Genomic DNA, 21,798 nt, shown 5'->3' on the forward strand with positions numbered 1-21,798 from the left:
TCTCTCTCTCTCTCTCTCTCTCTCTCTCTCTCTCTCTCTCTCTCTCTCTCTCTCTCTCTCTCTCTCTCTCTCTCTCTCTCTCTCTCTCTCTCTCTCTCTCTCTCTCTCTCTCTCTCTCTCTCTCTCTCTCTCTCTCTATCTATATATATATATACACACACACACAAAGAGAGAGCACATCTTTTACCAACAATAATGAGTTCACAATTGATTTGAAGCGTCTGCATAGTTGCAAAGGTGAAGCCGCTCCAAAAGAAAACCATGTCAAAGACTTTGATGTCTCCATGAAATCCACATTACGAAGATCCACATTTCCATGCCAATAATGAACACTACATATAATCTATTGAGCAAAGTAATTGACAACTACAATTTCCTACTCTAGGAATTCCAGACTTTCCATTGACCATTCTGTGACCGGTGACGTCCTATGTGGGAAACCCTCATTTGCAAGATGGCTTGGTTTTTTTTGTCAATGGCTAGCAAAATAGGCTACCAAGATAGTGGCAGTCAATGCTACCCATGCCGCAAATACGGCAACTTTGGACACTAGAGGCTGCTTCATTGCTGCAAAGAGATTTCCTAATGCTAGAAAAGACCCAAGAAAATGGAGAACCCTCTCTCTCTCTCTCCTCTATCTCTAGCTCTCTCAATTTGCATAAAATAGTGATTTAAAAGTCCCTAAAAACAGCACACGGCGCCGCGTGCTGATTTTGGGGGGGTTTGTGTTTCCTTCAGGCTATGCGATCAGCCTAGGAGGACTGTGTGGTGGCGGAAATAGGCCTCCAAGTCCCTCAACTAGAAGAGCAAAGTTGGCCGTATTGGCTCTAGGAGTAGCTCTATTAGTGTTTCGTCCACCACGTCACTGCTGTCCGTTTTGGTATCTTTGACGAGAAATGGGTGTTGCTTATCCACTACCAACTTTGTCTTACTCATTCCGTCCTCCCACGCCCTCACCAACCTCTCCACGCTGTTAAGAGACAATTTTACATCCTTTCCAACACCATATTATATCCTCCCCTGCAATGCCCAAAACAACACCATGGCACCTGCGACTCTATCCTCCTCTCCTCCACCCACAAGCCTTGCAGATTCGCTACTGCTAACTGCTTCTACATCATCGGTATGCCATGTTGCTTGTTATACAAATGATAATAAAATCCTTGTTCATCAAAGGAGGCTGAATGTTGCACTTGTAATCACCTATAAGCTTTGTGAATGCAAACTCCAAGATGTCCACCCGTGGTGGTAGTCCCATCTTCAACGCTATCCTGCAGATCTCATCTTGAGGCTATCCTCCTGAGGAGCTAGCTTTTGGAAGAAGAAGGCTACGAGACTACCGACGTCCGTGCTTCAGTGGGAACGCAAGTGCAAAATGGGTGAAATATAGAGGAAAGGACAATGAAGATAGAATTGCAGAGGATGATTATGTAGAAATAAGACGCGCATGAGGGAGATCAATCCTAGGGCCCATTGCTAGATCAGGAGTGGTTTCTGAGAGGACACAGCGACCATATTACTGAGCGGCCAAGACAAGGAAAACGCAGGTGGAGACGAGGCTAGCAGTGGCGAGGAATAATTGGTTGAGGGAGTGACCAGCCAGGAGGTCGAGACGAATGCAGAGCATGGTAGGCTTGGCGATCGTTAACCTTGAAGTCATCTAGGAGTTCATGCTGAAGGTCTGAATAATGAAGAGGCACATGCCCTCAAACAGCAAGAGGGCACAGAAATCCACGAGGTGGCGAGCAGAGGAGAATCCATCAAGCAAGCGCAATGCTGCAGCACCACAGTGGCCTGAGGCAGCTAGGAGAGGGTGCAGCTGATGTAGCCCAAAATACTGATCTAAAAGTCCCTCAAAACACCAGGCGGCACCGCGTGCTGATTTTTGAGGGTTTTAACTCCAGAAATGACTCCCGTAATGCCAGCTTGGTCTCAATTATGATACAAAGTTCCACCAAGGAGGATCGGCAAATAGAGACCCCTTTTTAGCTCTCCTTTGTTGCACAAAACAAGACCCCTTTAATTCATATTTCAACATGGCATGGTGGTAGGAGCACGGAGATCACACCTCTCTTGCAGAGTGAAAATCCCCCATACATCATGCCTCTCCTACGGGGTGAAAATCCCCCATTGTCGGTAGAGCATTAACACAGAATGATGTCTACGCGAGTAGCAACAAAGGCACCAATGATGCAACAATATAGACAAGGGCCCCAAAGTCAATGCACTCTACATAGCGAGCCTTCTTAAGGTAGCGCACCAAATAACTTGCAGGGAATTGTGAGTCCGCCTTCACAGTCGTCTCGACGCCACCTTCTTCGTCTACATTGCATGTTGCATCATTAAAGAGGGAAAAAATAGTTTTAATCTCTCTCTCTCTCTCTCTCTCTCTCTCTCTCTCTCTCTCTCTCTCTCTCTCTCTCTCTCTCTCTCTCTCTCTCTCTCTCTCTCTCTCTCTCTCTCTCTCTCTAGCCATGATTGAGGTTCTAATCCCTCTAATCTTAGAATGGAGGGAATCCCCTTTTCGGTCCTTCACTATGTTCAGCTCATCTGTGATCCTTCCCAGCAGCTCCATTTTCAATAGCTAATTTTATGTTCTCTACTACATAACCATGGCTTTGGCTAGGGGGGATGCATGCAATGTTAGGATGTATTGAGCTCTCTCTCTCTCTCTCTCTCTCTCTCTCTCTCTCTCTCTCTCTCTCTCTCTCTCTCTCTCTCTCTCTCTCTCTCTCTCTCTCTCTCTCTCTCTCTCTCTCTCTCTCTCTCTCTCTCTCTCTCTCTCTCTCTCTCTATCTATCTATCTATCTATCTATCTATCTATATATATATATATATATACACACACACACACGAAGAGAGAGCACATCTTTTACCAACAATAATGAGTTCACAATTGATTTGAAGCGTCTGCATAGTTGCAAAGGTGAAGCCGCTCCAAAAGAAAACCATGTCAAAGACTTTGATGTCTCCATGAAATCCACATTACGAAGATCCACATTTCCATGCCAATAATGAACACTACATATAATCTATTGAGAAAAGTAATTGACAACTACCATTTCCTACTCTAGGAATTCCAGACTTTCCATTGACCATTCTGTGACCGGTGACGTCCTATATGGGAAACCCTCATTTGCAAGATGGCTTGGTTTTTTTTGTCAATGGCTAGCAAAGTAGGCTACCAAGATAGTGGCAGTCAATGCTACCCATGCCGCAAATACGGCAACTTTGGACACTAGAGGCTGCTTCATTGCTGCAAAGAGATTTCCTAATGCTAGAAAAGACCCAAGAAAATGGAGAACCCTCTCTCTCTCTCTCCTCTATCTCTAGCTCTCTCAATTTGCATAAAATAGTGATTTAAAAGTCCCTAAAAACAGCACACGGCGCCGCGTGCTGATTTTGGGGGGGTTTGTGTTTCCTTCAGGCTATGCGATCAGCCTAGGAGGACTGTGTGGTGGCGGAAATAGGCCTCCAAGTCCCTCAACTAGAAGAGCAAAGTTGGCCGTATTGGCTCTAGGAGTAGCTCTACTAGTGTTTCGTCCACCACGTCACTGCTGTCCGTTTTGGTATCTTTGACGAGAAATGGGTGTTGCTTATCCACTGCCAACTTTGTCTTACTCATTCCGTCCTCCCACGCCCTCACCAACCTCTCCACGCTGTTAAGAGACAATTTTACATCCTTTCCAACACCATATTATATCCTCCCCTGCAATGCCCAAAACAACACCATGGCACCTGCGACTCTATCCTCCTCTCCTCCACCCACAAGCCTTGCAGATTCGCTACTGCTAACTGCTTCTACATCATCGGTATGCCATGTTGCTTGTTATACAAATGATAATAAAATCCTTGTTCATCAAAGGAGGCCGAATGTTGCACTTGTAATCACCTATAAGCTTTGTGAATGCAAACTCCAAGATGTCCACCCGTGGTGGTAGTCCCATCTTCAACGCTATCCTGCAGACCTCATCTTGAGGCTATCCTCCTGAGGAGCTAGCTTTTGGGAGAAGAAGGCTACGAGACTACCGACGTCCGTGCTTCAGTGGGAACGCAAGTGCAAAATGGGTGAAATATAGAGGAAAGGACAATGAAGATAGAATTGCAGAGGATGATTATGTAGAAATAAGACGCGCATGAGGGAGATCAATCCTAGGGCCCATTGCTAGATCAGGAGTGGTTTCTGAGAGGACACAGCGACCATATTACTGAGCGGCCAAGACAAGGAAAATGCAGGTGGAGACGAGGCTAGCAGTGGCGAGGAATAATTGGTTGAGGGACTGACCAGCCAGGAGGTCGAGACGAATGCAGAGCATGGTAGGCTTGGCGATCGTTAACCTTGAAGTCATCTAGGAGTTCACGCTGAAGGTCTGAATAATGAAGAGGCACATGCCCTCAAACAGCAAGAGGGCACAGAAATCCACGAGGCGGCGAGCAGAGGAGAATCCATCAAGCAAGCGCAATGCTGCAGCACCATAGTGGCCTGAGGCAGCTAGGAGAGGGTGCAGCTGATGTACCCAAAATACTGATCTAAAAGTCCCTCAAAACACCAGGCGGCACCGCGTGCTGATTTTTGGGGGTTTTAACTCCATAAATGACTCCCGTAATGCCAGCTTGGTCTCAATTATGATACAAAGTGCCACCAAGGAGGATCGGCAAATAGAGACCCCTTTTTAGCTCTCCTTTGTTGCACAAAACAAGACCCCTTTAATTCATATTTCAACATGGCATGGTGGTAGGAGCACAGAGATCACACCTCTCTTGCAGAGTGAAAATCCCCCATACATCATGCCTCTCCTACGGGGTGAAAATCCCCCATTGTCGGTAGAGCATTAACACAGAATGATGTCTACGCGAGTAGCAACAAAGGCACCAATGATGCAACAATATAGACAAGGGCCCCAAAGTCAATGCACTCTACATAGCGAGCCTTCTTAAGGTAGCGCACCAAATAACTTGCAGGGAATTGTGAGTCCGCCTTCACAGTCGTCTCGACGCCACCTTCTTCGTCTCCATTGCATGTTGCATCATTAAAGAGGGAAAAAATAGTTTTAATCTCTCTCTCTCTCTCTCTCTCTCTCTCTCTCTCTCTCTCTCTCTCTCTCTCTCTCTCTCTCTCTCTCTCTCTCTCTCTCTCTCTCCATCCACGAAGATTCATCTCCCTACATTTTCAAGAGACAACTCTTTCTCTCAATAGGATTTCTTTAGGTCTCGCAGCTAGCACCCATCTCTCTCCTTACATCTCCATCAGCTAGCTTCCATCTCTCTCTCTCTCTCTCTCTCTCTCTCTCTCTCTCTCTCTCTCTCTCTCTCTCTCTCTCTCTCTCTCTCTCTCTCTCTCTCTCTCTAGCCATGATTGAGGTTCTAATCCCTCTAATCTTAGAATGGAGGGAATCCCCTTTTCGGTCCTTCACTATGTTCACCTCATCTGTGATCCTTCCCAGCAGCTCCATTTTCAATAGCTAATTTTATGTTCTCTACTACATAACCATGGCTTTGGCTAGGGGGGATGCATGCAATGTTAGGATGTATTGAGCTCTCTCTCTCTCTCTCTCTCTCTCTCTCTCTCTCTCTCTCTCTCTCTCTCTCTCTCTCTCTCTCTCTCTCTCTCTCTCTCTCTCTCTCTCTCTCTCTCTCTCTCTCTCTCTCTCTCTCTCTCTCTCTCTCTCTCTCTCTCTCTCTCTCTCTCTCACTCTCTCTATCTATCTATCTATCTATCTATCTATCTATATATATATATATATACACACACACACGAAGAGAGAGCACATCGTTTACCAACAATAATGAGTTCACAATTGATTTGAAGCGTCTGCATAGTTGCAAAGGTGAAGCCGCTCCAAAAGAAAACCATGTCAAAGACTTTGATGTCTCCATGAAATCCACATTACGAAGATCCACATTTCCATGCCAATAATGAACACTACATATAATCTATTGAGAAAAGTAATTGACAACTACAATTTCCTACTCTAGGAATTCCAGACTTTCCATTGACCATTCTGTGACCGGTGACGTCCTATATGGGAAACCCTCATTTGCAAGATGGCTTGTTTTTTTTTGTCAATGGCTAGCAAAGTAGGCTACCAAGATAGTGGCAGTCAATGCTACCCATGCCGCAAATACGGCAACTTTGGACACTAGAGGCTGCTTCATTGCTGCAAAGAGATTTCCTAATGCTAGAAAAGACCCAAGAAAATGGAGAACCCTCTCTCTCTCTCTCCTCTATCTCTAGCTCTCTCAATTTGCATAAAATAGTGATTTAAAAGTCCCTAAAAACAGCACACGGCGCCGCGTGCTGATTTTGGGGGGGTTTGTGTTTCCTTCAGGCTATGCGATCAGCCTAGGAGGACTGTGTGGTGGCGGAAATAGGCCTCCAAGTCCCTCAACTAGAAGAGCAAAGTTGGCCGTATTGGCTCTAGGAGTAGCTCTACTAGTGTTTCGTCCACCACGTCACTGCTGTCCGTTTTGGTATCTTTGATGAGAAATGGGTGTTGCTTATCCACTGCCAACTTTGTCTTACTCATTCCGTCCTCCCACGCCCTCACCAACCTCTCCACGCTGTTAAGAGACAATTTTACATCCTTTCCAACACCATATTATATCCTCCCCTGCAATGCCCAAAACAACACCATGGCACCTGCGACTCTATCCTCCTCTCCTCCACCCACAAGCCTTGCAGATTCGCTACTGCTAACTGCATCTACATCATCGGTATGCCATGTTGCTTGTTATACAAATGATAATAAAATCCTTGTTCATCAAAGGAGGCCGAATGTTGCACTTGTAATCACCTATAAGCTTTGTGAATGCAAACTCCAAGATGTCCACCCGTGGTGGTAGTCCCATCTTCAACGCTATCCTGCAGACCTCATCTTGAGGCTATCCTCCTGAGGAGCTAGCTTTTGGGAGAAGCAGGCTACGAGACTACCGACGTCCGTGCTTCAGTGGGAACGCAAGTGCAAAATGGGTGAAATATAGAGGAAAGGACAATGAAGATAGAATTGCAGAGGATGATTATGTAGAAATAAGACGCGCATGAGGGAGATCAATCCTAGGGCCCATTGCTAGATCAGGAGTGGTTTCTGAGAGGACACAGCGACCATATTACTGAGTGGCCAAGACAAGGAAAACGCAGGTGGAGACGAGGCTAGCAGTGGCGAGGAATAATTGGTTGAGGGACTGACCAGCCAGGAGGTCGAGACGAATGCAGAGCATGGTAGGCTTGGTCATCGTTAACCTTGAAGTCATCTAGGAGTTCATGCTGAAGGTCTGAATAATGAAGAGGCACATGCCCTCAAACAGCAAGAGGGCACAGAAATCCACGAGGCGGCGAGCAGAGGAGAATCCATCAAGCAAGCGCAATGCTGCAGCACCACAGTGGCCTGAGGCAGCTAGGAGAGGGTGCAGCTGATGTAGCCCAAAATACTGATCTAAAAGTCCCTCAAAACACCAGGCGGCACCGCGTGCTGATTTTTGGGGGTTTTAACTCCAGAAATGACTCCCGTAATGCCAGCTTGGTCTCAATTATGATACAAAGTGCCACCAAGGAGGATCGGCAAATAGAGACCCCTTTTTAGCTCTCCTTTGTTGCACAAAACAAGACCCCTTTAATTAATATTTCAACATGGCATGGTGGTAGGAGCACGGAGATCACACCTCTCTTGCAGAGTGAAAATCCCCCATACATCATGCCTCTCCTATGGGGTGAAAATCCCCCATTGTCGGTAGAGCATTAACACAGAATGATGTCTACGCGAGTAGCAACAAAGGCACCAATGATGCAACAATATAGACAAGGGCCCCAAAGTCAATGCACTCTACATAGCGAGCCTTCTTAAGGTAGCGCACCAAATAACTTGCAGGGAATTGTGAGTCCGCCTTCACAGTCGTCTCGACGCCACCTTCTTCGTTCACACCCCTTCTTCGTCTCCATTGCATGTTGCATCATTAAAGAGGGAAAAAATAGTTTTAATCCTCTCTCTCTCTCTCTCTCTCTCTCTCTCTCTCTCTCTCTCTCTCTCTCTCTCTCTCTCTCTCTCTCTCTCTCTCTCTCCCCCCCCCCCGCTTTGCTAGGTCTATCCCTCATCACACAGTCCATCCCAATCGAGTCATATTGCCCACAATCCTCATGCCACACCCCAATATTTTGGCTACCTTCACCAAGCAAACAAAATATTAGTTTTAGATTTCAATGACATTATATATGGCACAATATATCCATGGCATGTCTGCCTGCATGTTGATATCTGTTGTGGATGGACTAGCTAGTAGCACATCCAACATGGAAACTAGCTGCTATCAAGCCTACAATTTTAGAGCTTAAGAAGGGTCACTATGCAAGGTGTATTGGCTTTGCGGCCCCTGTCTATCTTGCCGCAATTTTATAATACCTAGTTGTTGTCAAGGTACTTGAGCTTGCTAGTAATGCGGCACAGGATAACAAGAAGAGTAGTATTATTCCTCATCACATACAAATCACCATCAATAATTATGAAGAGCTTGGGAAATTGCTAACCGGAGTTACCATAGCCAATGGTGATACCTCTCAATAGCCAATTGTGGTACCTCTCAATATTCACAAAATCCTTTTACCTATGAAATCTATAGAAAAACTTGACAAAAGGAGAAGTCTTCAAAAGCTTCAATGTCCCCTTCAAAAGCTTCAATGTCCCCATCAAACGAGTAGGCTGTGACTATATTTGGATTAAGATATAGGCCACAGTTAGCTTTTAAGATTTTATTTTGTACAAATTTTAAAATGCAACACACAATTACTCAATAAAAAAGAGAGAGGGACAAAGAAGGGGAAAATTTTGAATGGATGCAAGAGGCAGATGCTATGGTGATGATCGAGCTAACTGTTGATGAACCCTGCACTTCTTCAAAGTTGTTGCATAGAAACATGCATACGGATGAAATTGACACTACCTCAGGAGACGAAGATTGTCACTGCAGGCATGAAGACCATGATTGGCCAGAGAGGATGCGGATGAATCCACAACAACTAGTCCTGCACTTGAGTGTTTTGAAGACACCCTCACTAAAGAGGATCAAGAGCATGAGGTCTTTGTTACAATAAAATTCCGCCAAGGTTGAAGGAAATACTTTATATTTGTCTCACTAAATTTTCTTCGTTCCAACTTATTTTCTTTGTGTGTGTGTGTGTGTGTGTGTGTGTGTGTGTGTGTGTGTGTGTGTGTGTGTGTGTGTGTGTGTGTGTGTGTGTGTGAGAGAGAGAGAGAGAGAGAGAGAGAGAGAGGGGGAGGGAGAATATATATCTCTTTCTATGTGAGCAATGCTTATATCTATTACCATGTACCCACATGATCCTCAACTTCTTGGAACTTGATATTATTCTGAATAATAAATTTTGAGTTCAAGACTCATAGGATAGATATTTCAAAGCTGTTGGATGTGTGTGGGTGCATGTGTGCATGCATATGTACATGTGTGCTTGTGATAAGAAGAGGAAAGTGGATTAACATGTCTATTACCCACTTGTGGTAGATAAGTTATCTCTCATTCCTTTGGAAAAATAGAAGTTGAGCTCAAGACATTTTAAATAGAACTCTTAGGTATTTTGGGATTGTTCATCCTACAACGTTAAACCTTCTTTTCTCTAGAACTCTTTTTCTAGAAGCATAGTATACGAAACTTGCATTTTTTTGTTACTTATGGCCAATCAAAAGTGCACTATTAGAACATCTTTTGCAAGTCCTCTAGTGTCCCAGAGACACACACCCACACACACACACACATACACACACACACACACACACATAGAACGAACATCTACAAGTACAAAAAGAAGAGCTTTTCCTTGTGCCTCTAGAGTTGTGTAAATTTAGCTATATGAAATAAATTTGTTTGTGTAATTGTAGCAATTTGCATGTGTCTAAGTGTTGCCAAAATATACATAAAGTGTACGGTGTGATGTGAATTGTTTTCGGAGATTGGTTGGTATTGCTCGGATTTTGTTTTGCTCAAAAACTTTTGCTTAGTCTCCGGAACTCCCCGATGAACCGTCGGTAATATCCACAGTGCCCCATGAAGGACTGTATCCCCTTGACTGTTGTTGGTCTAGGAAAATCAACAATGACATGAATTTTGCAATATCAATAGCTATGCCATTTTTAGACACTATATGTCCAAGAATTTTTTCTTGTCTACCCATGAATGTGCACTTTTCAGGATTTAAGCAAATCCTATAAAGTCTACATTTTTCGAATACCTTTTTGAGGTGTTCAAAATGATTATCCTGGATTGATGAATGTACGCATAGATCATCCGTAAATACTTTAAGAATTTCCTAAGATATTCTTTAAAAGCATGTCTCATCAACCTTTGAAAGGTGTCTAGAGCATTAGTTAACCCAAACGGTATAACCCGATAGGCAAAAATACCCCATTCTGTTGCAAAAGTAATTTTATGTTGATCTTTTGGGTCAACCAAAAGTTGATTGTATCCCAAAAAGCCATCTAAAAAGCTGTAAGCTTCTTTTCTTGCAACTCGTTCTAAAACATGCTCAGTGATTGGAAGAGGAAAGTTGTCTCTAATGGTAGCTGCATTCAATTTTTCGAGATTAACACATACTCATAATTTTCTATTCTTCTTGGGTACTACCACAATTGGAGACACCCAATCTGTGTGTTCAATTTCGTAATGAATTTGGCTTCCTTTAGTTTTTCAATCTCTTCTTTTATCTTCCTAGCAAATGTTTCATTATACGTGTATAGCCTTTGTCTACTTGGTTTCACATCATCTCTATGGGTATAGTATGTTGATATACTTCTAGATTAATACCCTTGAGATCCTTGCAGTAAGACCAAGCGAAGAAATCTCGGTATTCTTTTAGCAAGATTAGCAAAATCTATTATGATTTTTTTGTTAGGTCATTCGCAATGTAAGCAGTTCTAAGATCTTCTCATGGATCAGCCAGGTCTATCTTTTTAGCTTTTTCAGGCCCTTCGTAGGACTCGCCCTGTTTACGTAGTTCCCTAACAGGTTGTTCGACTATGATTTTTTTCTCTTGGAGAGTATACTTTTTGTAATGGGATAGAACACTCATTAAATCCTTACCATCCTCTTTTGTGGTTTCCATTCCGGTCGTATATATCTGCTTGAGAGTTTTTTTCAACTCTTGATATTTCTTTTTCCGCTCGACTCGGGTCATGAGTGGTTTTTTTTCTTGTGGGTTTGCTTGAGTATCCTTCCTTGATTTTCTCGATGTTTTAGACATTTTTGAATTTTTGTTTGAAGGATATCAGCCAGTGATTTTGTCCTTGACACAATCATTTGCATCTATCTGCATCAGGAATTGTGTTCTACTGGGGACTGATGGCATAGGTCGTGTTTTCACGTTTCTGGTGTCTCTTTTTCGTCTATACCATTTTTGTTTTCTGATTTCTGGTTAGGAAAGTCAAAAAAAATTTCCTCCCCTCATTTCAAGAGTAGCTTAGCTCTCATATGTTCTTTTTCTGACCCCGAACCTTCTGAGGTAGCTGAATGTTCATCTAACTCATGTGTTGCATCGTAATAGAGGTCTAAAAAAACTTGTTGAGCTTTTATCAAGTCCTTGGGTTCCTCATCTTCTTTTTAAATGTTGAGGATTGAAATCATTTGGATGGGAATTATGTCGTAGCCATCCTCATTGCAAAATTGAGTAGACAAAGACATATTCACACATACATCCATTGTCCCTAAAATTTGAGTCCCCTCGAATGGCTCAAAAAAATGCTCTAGAAAGGGTTCAGGTACATAGGCTTCGTCCGTGCAGTCCCTTTCTAGAATACATTCTTCTCGTTTTAAGCTTCCATTTTCTGAAGCTCCACACATCCAAATAGGAGTGTCTTTGTTTAACCAGGATGGAAGCTTAGTTTCAACCGAAGAGACTGAATCAAACTCTTGTATGGGTGTTTTCAAGACATCTCTATAAGTGTGATCTTTTAGATTTACTCTTGTTATAGATCTCACTTGCTTCAAGTACTGAGGCGGTCCGGGGCGGGCAACAAGAGAGGCGACCTCTAAACACCCCTCAAGGCTCCCGTGCTGCTCAATTGCGGCTGGGGCAACCACAAGCACATCGCAACAACAAACCCACAGCCAAACACAAACAAGATAGGGGCACCACCTAGTTATGGTATGCGAACTAGGATGCAAGAGAGATTTTGGCACAACCAAGAAGATGCACCACACAACACACACAAACAACCTCACACCAAGACACACATGAAATGGACCAGAGAGAGCTAGAGCAAAGGGAAGAGAGAGAGGGAAGGATCTTGCGTAATACCTTATTTGTGACTTGCAAATGGAGATGGTTCGTTATGATGCTATCGTAGAACTTGTACAAAACTCACTCAATGCTTAGTGATTGCTAATCATTGCCAAAACACACACACACACTGTCTTAGGGTGTGGGAGACCTCTCACCACAATACCCTCTTACAATGGACACAAAAATGGCAATGGAAAACACACTAAAACACTTTCTCAAATCAAGATCAACCGATAAAAACTCAAAATACACAAGTCACCTTGAATTTACCAAACCGTATTGCACAAATGGAAGGACGAAAATTTAAACGTCGAATCACGCCGTTGATGCACCAAACCTCAATTTATTGATGATGAAGGAGCATGTAAAATAGTGGTTTTGAGATTTGTGGAACTCACTCTCTCTCACTTGCAATGTGTAGCTTGAAGGCTTCTCTCACACCAAGAGTGAAGCTCACAAGTGGTTGCTACACCTAAGTCTCTCCTCACGCATAGAGTGTTGGGGTGCTATGTGAGATGTTGGAGGTTGTTTTACAAGAAGGAGAGGGGCCTATTTATAGGTTGGAGACCCCTCATTAAGATTATTAGAAATCCTAATTTACAAGCTAACAAATCAAGTTTATGATTTTTTTGAATATCAAAACATTGCGGGCCTTCTTTGTCTGCTTGAGTCATGGGTGTGGGCTCAAAAGAGAGCATTATTGATGGTAGATAAGGTGAAAGTAAGTAAGGAGAGAGAGAGAGAGAGAGAGAGAGAGAGAGAGAGAGAGTTACTATACACATGTCTTGAGGTGAGGTGTCTTTTATGGTTAGGTCAATGGCTATTTTGTGTTAGTATGTTAGTGGTTAGTGTTAGTAATCACTAGAAAGTTAATGTTACATTTACAATGGGTAGAATGAGGTGGATGGTTGAAGTAAGATGGTTGAATGAAGTGAGAAAATCCTTGTGATGGTGAAGCTTGAAGAAGTTTTGGACTTACTTGTGTAGGTTCTCAAAATGACTATCGACCTTCTTCTTCGTCTTCCCTTCTTTACGCCCCCGCCGCCAAGGTTGATTATCGCGATGAAAATGGTAATTCCGTTGATGATATCTCTTGATTTGCAGAGGTTAATCATGGTACACATGCTGAATTTATGTATATATATAAGGGGTAAGATGGAATTGTACTTTGGAAGTAATAGAGAGAGGCATAGAGATGGTGTATGTACATGGAGAGCTCATATGAGAGCTATGGGAGTAAGTGGGGAGGTTAATGGTGAAGAAGGTGAGAGAAACCATTGAAGGTGCAGGTTTGAGTGAGGGATTGAGAGAAATGTGTGTGTGTGTGTGTGTGTGTGTAGAAGTGTGGAAAGAGGTGAGAGAAGACTATGGGCTACTTGTGAAAAAAGTGGGCAGACTGGGGTCCACTCAAAAAATCATAGCTCACCGTTGGTAGCTCCAAAAATCATGAAAAACTTTGAGGTGATTATTCAAAGCGTGGGCTAAATTTTCTCTTTTGACCACTGCTCCAAATTCGGAGTGGAGATAGGTGCCAAAATTCTCACCAAAAAGCCTGTTTTTATGCTTGCAAAAGTCTTTTAGTGGACCCCTCCTTTGTTGAATTTGTACAATGCATCCAAGAGTGAGCCCCTCCTTTGTCATATCATAATACAAAGCATCCAAGTTGCCCTTGACACATGCATGGAGGAGGATTATTGGTGAATAAAGAAATATATACATGGTGGGACTAGTGTATGGACTATTCATGGACTTTAGCTCAATGAGCACATGGTGTTAGAATAATGAGTAAAAATAATAATAAAAATATGGAGGAGTTATGGATATGGAAAGATATTGGAATCATATGATATGGTCCCTCTTTGAATTATTTTGGGTGAAAGAGGAAAAGGTATGCAAGTAAATAATATAATAAACTTGACCAATGAGTAGAAATCAATTTTTTGTTTTCACGAGGTGAGGGTGAAAATGTGAGAGTGATTTGTATAAAGGAAAAATATAAGGTTAGAGTATGTACATATTGGCAAAAAATATACTTATGGTGTAAGAGGATGAAAGAAGGTGTACATATGTTTAATAAAACACACACCTAAGTAGAAATATTTAAATAAAATACCAAAATAATTATAAAAAATCCCTATATTTAGGCCATATTTACAATGAAATATTTACACACAAAGAGGCCATAATATACTTTTATTTTTTATTTTTTTTTATTTTTTTTGGCTCACCTAGCCCAGTGACTAGCTAGCTGAGGGTTTTTAAGAAGATATGGAAAAAGTCCCGTGACTCACGCACGCCTATATACAGTGAAATGGTAGGGATAGCCACAGTGTTTGGGTGATTTTGGTAGGGTGAGGTAACTCACTGTGGCAATTACAAAGAGCCGAAAAACGGCTATCATTAGCCCTCCCCCTGGATGATGGTATATTCATGTACCATCATAGAGCATCTTTTCCAAAGAGAGTGCTTTAGAGTCCTTGACGAGATCTTCATTGTTTGGCCCCTCAGAATTTTGGCTGGAGTTACACTCATGCTTCATGTAACAATACTTACATGAGACAGCGGCCTTTGGACAGATCTTTGGTAGATCCTTTGGTAGAAGGCGACTCAAATAGGGCTTCAAGCGATACCCGTTTACCTTCCTGGAGTGCTCTTTACCATTCAAGTCCATAAGCTGATAGTAACTAGAATTGAAAGCCTTCTTGACTATGTATGGCCCTTGCCATCTAGTTTCAAACTTGGCATCAAAACGATTGTCATACCTTAGCACAAGCTCTCCTTCCTTGATGCCTTTGTCCTTCAGTTTCTTGTCGTGCGATTCTTTCGCTTGTGTGGCTTTCCTCTTGTAGCACTCGTATGCTGCTTCTCTTTTCCACTCAAGCTCCACTAACGTAAGAAGTTGATCCATCCATACCTCTTGATCATCTTGTGCTCCTTTGCCATGAAGTCGCATTGTTGGAATGTTGAGCTCGATAGGCTGCAAAGCCTCTTGACCATAGACCAAGTGAAATGGTGTGAACTCCGTGGCTTCCCTATATGTGGTTCGATATGCCCACAAGGCACCATCCAAGAAGTCATCCCATAATTTTGTCTTGTTTTGCACCATCTTTCTAATGATTCCTGCAATGACACCATTAGCCTTCTCCACCAAACCATTTGACTGTGGGTAGTATGGTGTGCTATGACGATGTAGAATGTGAAGCTCTTCACAAACTTCTGTGAGCAAGCCTTTCCTAAACCCTGGACCATTATCAGAAACAATCTCCAAAGGTGTGCCAAATCTGCAACAAATGTGAGTGTACACAAACTTGCTAACTGTCCTCTCATTCACTCTTGCCACACTTTGAGCTTCCACCCACCTAGTCATATAGTCTACAGCCACTAGAATGTAGAGTTTACCATTTTTTGTCCTAGGCAGAGGACCCATAGCATCAATGCCCCACTTTTCAAAGGGTCCATTTGCAAGCACTATTTGCCTCGGGCCATGCACCAACCTTCTATTTCCATTTATCTGACAATTGTGACAGCTTTTACACCAATGTTGAACATCCACATGCAAGCTTGGCCAAACATACCCCGCAAGCAAAATCTTCTTCACAGTTGATTCTTGGGGAAAATGACCACCACATGCCTCTTCATGCAAACCTTTTAGAATGGCTGGAATTTCCTCGATAGTTGGTACTCTTCTGCACACTTGATCCTTCCCTCTTTGATAGAGGGAGCCTTCTAGGAAGAGATATACGCTTGCCTTCTTCATGAGTCTCCTCTTCTGAGCTTTTGTGAAGTCTGGTGGAAACTCACCCTCCAAAATGTAGCCAATGATGGGAGCCAATGACTCCAATCCCTGGTACCTCGGTTGCTTCACAGCAGCCGCCACCATGATGACCTGCACTTCTTTCTTTACACATGCAACGGCTTGTTGTGCAAGTAAATCAGCATCTTCATTCTGTTTCCTAGGAATATGATATAGTTGCACTTCTTCAAATTGATTAAACAATCTACGAATGGCATGAACTTTTGTCCGTAAGCTCTCATTCTTGCATGCCCAAATGCCTAAAATCTGTTTAACAATGAGAAGTGCATCTCCCTTTACCATGAGGCGTTGCATCCCTTGGCCAATGCACATCTTCAAACCATGAAGTAGAGTGTCATATTCTGCTTCATTGTTGCTAGCTGAACTTGGTAGATTGAACTTCTCTTTCATGACCACCTCTCCACTTGGGTTGAGCAACACTAGCCCTCCCCCTGCTTTTCCTGTGGCTCGTCGAAAAGCTCCATCAAAGAACAAGGTAAAAGCATTGGGAATACTTTTTGGTGGTGGCAATGGTAGGGTCTTTACTTGCGGCACCTTAATTTCCTTCTTATGTACCCTATAAGTGAGAATCCCTGCCAATTGTGCACGCACACTATCTTCTACCTTGAAAGAGTATTGGAACTCTTGCAACTCCATAATCCACTTTGAGATCCTAGTACTAAGATTCATTTGAGATGACACCCAAGGGAACAAATTTTCTGCAGTGAGAATTACAAAAGGTTTTGGTAGCAGGTAGGATCTAAACTTTCTCACCGCAAACATGAGAGAAAGCATCATGAGTTTTGCTTCTGTGTAGTCTCTCTCCAAAGCATTCATGACCCTACTAGCAAAGTAGATGGGTCGCATCCTTGTACTGTGGGGATCTTGTTGTAGCAACACAGCACCAATTGTTTCTTTCCCAGCACTAGAGCTAACAAAGAATGTGTACTCCCAACAAGGAGGCATGAGTGTTGGTAGCTCCGACAAAATGACTTTAATGTTACAAAAGTACTCTTCAAGCTCATCAGACCATGCAAATTCTACTTGTTGTGTCAACTTTTGCAAAGGATGAAGCAACTCCGAAGCTAAGTGAATAAAGCGTGACATATACTTCACTTTTTGAATGAAAGAGATGACCTCCTTAAGACTCTTCGGTGATGGGAGCTCAATAAGAGCCTTTGCCTTTGAAGGATCCACCTCAATGCCTTTATAGGAAACCTTGTGACCGAGCAAGATCACTTCATCCTCACCTATGTGACACTTGTCGGGGTTGAGTTGACCTCCCATGTCATAGAGCTACTTTAAACCTTCTTCTACCCTTTGTAGATGCAATGATTTTGAGCTATAAATGCAGAAATCATCAATGAACACCCTAATTGACTTTCCAAAGAATGCTTGAAACACCATGTTCATGAAACGTTGGAATGTTGCAGGAGCATTTGTCAGACCAAATGGCATGACTCTAAAAGCATAACAACCCCAAGGAGTGATAAAGGTTGTTTTCAATTGATCTTCCAATGCGATACCTATTTGAAAGTAGCCTGAGTAGCCATCACACACAGTGTACTTCTCATGACCAGCTACCTCATTTAGTATCTCATCCTGAAATGGGAGGGGAAAGTGATCTCTTTTTGTTGCCTCATTGAGTGGACGGTAATCCACACACACCCTCCACTTTCCGTTTTTCTTAGGAGTGACAACAACAGGAGAGACCCACTCTGAATTCTCCACTGGATAAATGAAACCTGCTGCTAGAAGCTTTCTTACCTCCTTGAGTAGAGCCTGCTCCTTTATAACTCCTAGCCTTCGTAGCTTCTAAGCTTTAGGTGTGGCCTCAGGCTTTAACTCAATCTTGTGTTGAACAACATCTACCCCACGCACGTCGGTGTAGTCTTTAGCGAAAATCCTAGGAAACTCCTTAGCACACATTTGAACTCCTCTCTTTCATCCTTTGTAAGTGTTGTTGATAGCATACCTTCCAACATCCCTTCATCTTGAACACCTTCGTTCTCTTGAGGACCTACCTCCTCCAAGCCTTGACAAGAGGTCTCTTGGTTGCTTGGCTTAAACCTTACCCCCATGACTTCGATGGAAGACTCCTCTTCAGTAATGCTGCTGCTACTTTCTTCTTCTGAAGTGATATCGGTCCAACCTTCTTCCGTCTCACTTTGAGATGATTCTTCATGGAGCTCCTCTTGGCGTTGCTCCTTCATGTCAAAGACAACCTTCTTATGATTGTCATTCCTGCAAATTAATTTCCCACTCTCCCAATCCTGCAAAGCTCGCATTTTCATTAGCCATGGTCTTCCTAGGATAAATGGATAACCACTTCTCTTGGTCGACATAACATAAAAATCCACTGCCTTCTTAATGCCAAAGGCCTCCACAAAAACGTTTTTACAAATTCCTACGCACCTAGCCTTGCTATTGTTTGCCATTTTCACTTTGATTTCAGGTGTCTCATGGATGTGCATGCCTAGTCTTTGCATGAGTCCCTCTGTCATGATGCAAATTTGTGCACCCCCATCCACTAGACCTTTCCTAACCAATCTTCCTTTGATGTAACAGTCTAGCACCGGTGTAATGTCCTCATTCATTTCAGCTTGTGCAATTTTTACAACAGGCACACTCTCTTTTACCTTTCTCCTAGTGCTAACTGCCCTTGTTAAATCCCTCCTAACTTGTGGACATAATGCAAGAAATTGAGGCCATGAAATATCAGGACCCTTACCTCTCATGTCTTCCAACAAGTTGTACGGAGCCATACCATGTCCAACAGGGAAGTCTTGGAGGTTGATACGACGTCGAGTCCTCTTAGCTTCCTTGGTCTCCTTTGCCTTCTTGCCTTGTCCATGGTCACTCTGTGATGGGACACCCTCTTTCTCTTTACCTTTTCCTCGGCCACGCTTAATGCCATTGGCTTCCATGTCAAACTCATTTGAATTTGTCACCTCTACCACATGCACATTTGGATCTGGCAAAGGTGGAACTCCTTCTACCCCTTGTGGAGGTGGTCTTGGTCCATTTGGCCTTTGTAGAAGCCTTGGTTGTTGACCAGCTCCTTCTCCTGCATTCATCACTGGGTAATTCAAGTTAGGCCTCCCTGGCTCCCCACGGGGCCAAGAACAATTATACATCCCATGTCCAGACTCTCCGCAATTCCAACATTGCAAGACTCTCCTAGGTCGTGGATCTCGCTCTTCAGACTTCTTTGCTTGTCCCTTTGGACCTACAGCTTGTGCAAGGTGAATTGACAGGCTACTTAAAGATTCGTTTAACTTCTCAATTACTTCCGCCGTTACCTCAGGAATCTCCCTCGATGTTGATGCTTGTGACTTACCTTTGGGTCTAAGACCTTCTATTGGAACCTCTCCCCTTAAGCACTTGAGTTTCCTATACTTCTCAGCAGCCCTAGTTTCAGCTGCATCAAAAGTAGCAGGTGCACCCGCCTCAACTTTTACCTTAAGGTCAGGAAAGAGTCCGGCTATGAACCTCTCCTTCTTTAAAAATTCTGCACCATCACCAGGGTTAGTAACATTTCGTATCCATAGAGCCCAAAGACGTAGAAACTCTTGCTTGTACAAGTAGTAGTCATCTAAGTCTTTTTGCTTATGAGAAACAATGTCTTGCCATAATTTCTGAGTGTTTTGGGGATCAAAGAAGTATTTCTTGAAACGATTCAAAACTTCCGTGTAATTCCCTTTAAATTCCTCAGGCAAAGAGTCAAACCAAGTGCTAGCATCTTTCCTAAGGACCACCTCAAACATTTCTACACGTTCTTGATCAGTTACTATCCTCTTGATACGGCAAGACATCTTGAAATTCGCTAGAAATAATTCTGCATCCTCTCCAGGCTCTCCAAAGAAAAGAGGATATCCAGACATTTGGCGTTGGCTTTCCATTGAATTGATTTCAAAGTGACGCGTTTTGTTTTTTCTTTCTTTAAAAGATCTACACAATAATATTCTCTAAATTGCAATCTATTCTACAACAAAATAAAAATATTCACATCAAATGACCTATGATAATCAATGAGAGGTAGGATGACAGGGTTTGGTGACGCGAGAATTTCTCCTACTCTTTGGGCACCAAACATGAACACCATACGTTGTTGAAAATGGATTTTTCTACTAATTGCAATGTTTATTCTAATGTGTGGAGTGAAATGGAAGGGGAAAACCTCTATTCCTGGGCCATTATCCATGGTCTATGCATGACCTAATACTCAAAACAAAACAAAAATATAGACGTCCAAACTAAGGTCGTACCTAATCAGAGGCAAAATAAAAGGGTTTACTGAAGCGTTTATCTCGGCCAACCTAAGAGGACCTAAAATCCTACGAATTACTCGCTGAAATTGCAACTTAGTACTAACAATTATGTGTACCTTTTGCCTTGCAATGGGAATGAAAGGATCATACAAATTCTCGTGATTCATGCAACCTACTTGACTATGCTAAAGGTTGAACCTACACAAAAAGATACACAAGCCTTTCCTCAGTGGGGGCACCAAAATTGAGGCGGTCCGGGGCGGGCAACAAGAGAGGCGACCTCTAAACACCCCTCAAGGCTCCCGTGCTGCTCAATTGCGGCTGGGGCAACCACAAGCACATCGCAACAACAAACCCACAGCCAAACACAAACAAGATAGGGGCACCACCTAGTTATGGTATGCGAACTAGGACGCAAGAGAGATTTTGGCACAACCAAGAAGATGCACCACACAACACACACAAACAACCTCACACCAAGACACACATGAAATGGACCAGAGAGAGCTAGAGCAAAGGGAAGAGAGAGAGGGAAGGATCTTGCGTAATACCTTATTTGTGACTTGCAAATGGAGATGGTTCGTTATGATGCTATCGTAGAACTTGTACAAAACTCACTCAATGCTTAGTGATTGCTAATCATTGCCAAAACACACACACACTGTCTTAGGGTGTGGGAGACCTCTCACCACAATACCCTCTTACAATGGACACAAAACTGGCAATGGAAAACACACTAAAACACTTTCTCAAATCAAGATCAACCGATAAAAAACTCAAAATACACAAGTCACCTTGAATTTACCAAACCGTATTGCACAAATGGAAGGACGAAGATTTAAACGTCGAATCACGCCGTTGATGCACCAAACCTCAATTTATTGATGATGAAGGAGCATGTAAAATAGTGGTTTTGAGATTTGTGGAACTCACTCTCTCTCACTTGCAATGTGTAGCTTGAAGGCTTCTCTCACACCAAGAGTGAAGCTCACAAGTGGTTGCTACACCTAAGTCTCTCCTCACGCATAGAGTGTTGGGGTGCTATGTGAGATGTTGGAGGTTGTTTTACAAGAAGGAGAGGGGCCTATTTATAGGTTGGAGACCCCTCATTAAGATTATTAGAAATCCTAATTTACAAGCTAACAAATCAAGATTATGATTTTTTTGAATATCAAAACATTGCGGGCTTTCTTTGTCTGCTTGAGTCATGGGTGTGGGCTCAAAAGAGAGCATTATTGATGGTAGATAAGGTGAAAGTAAGTAAGGAGAGAGAGAGAGAGAGAGAGTTACTATACACATGTCTTGAGGTGAGGTGTCTTTTATGGTTAGGTCAATGGCTATTTTGTGTTAGTATGTTAGTGGTTAGTGTTAGTAATCACTAGAAAGTTAATGTTACATTTACAATGGGTAGAATGAGGTGGATGGTTGAAGTAAGATGGTTGAATGAAGTGAGA

The 21,798-nt window shown here is 42.8% G+C and overlaps 3 pseudogenes; all 3 read right to left on the minus strand.

Moving 5' to 3' along the window:
• Nucleotides 1-747: 747 nt before the first annotated feature.
• LOC147425092 (uncharacterized) lies at nt 748-3,254 on the minus strand (annotated as a pseudogene).
• Nucleotides 3,255-3,436: 182 nt separating this feature from the next.
• LOC147425093 (uncharacterized) lies at nt 3,437-5,453 on the minus strand (annotated as a pseudogene).
• An 885-nt stretch (nt 5,454-6,338) lies between these two features.
• Nucleotides 6,339-7,941, minus strand: LOC147425094 (uncharacterized; annotated as a pseudogene).
• Nucleotides 7,942-21,798: the final 13,857 nt, after the last annotated feature.

The sequence above is a fragment of the Adiantum capillus-veneris genome, chromosome 25 (genome assembly GCF_014529385.1).
Source record: "Adiantum capillus-veneris isolate H3 chromosome 25, ASM1452938v2, whole genome shotgun sequence".
Lineage (NCBI taxonomy): Eukaryota > Viridiplantae > Streptophyta > Polypodiopsida > Polypodiales > Pteridaceae > Adiantum > Adiantum capillus-veneris.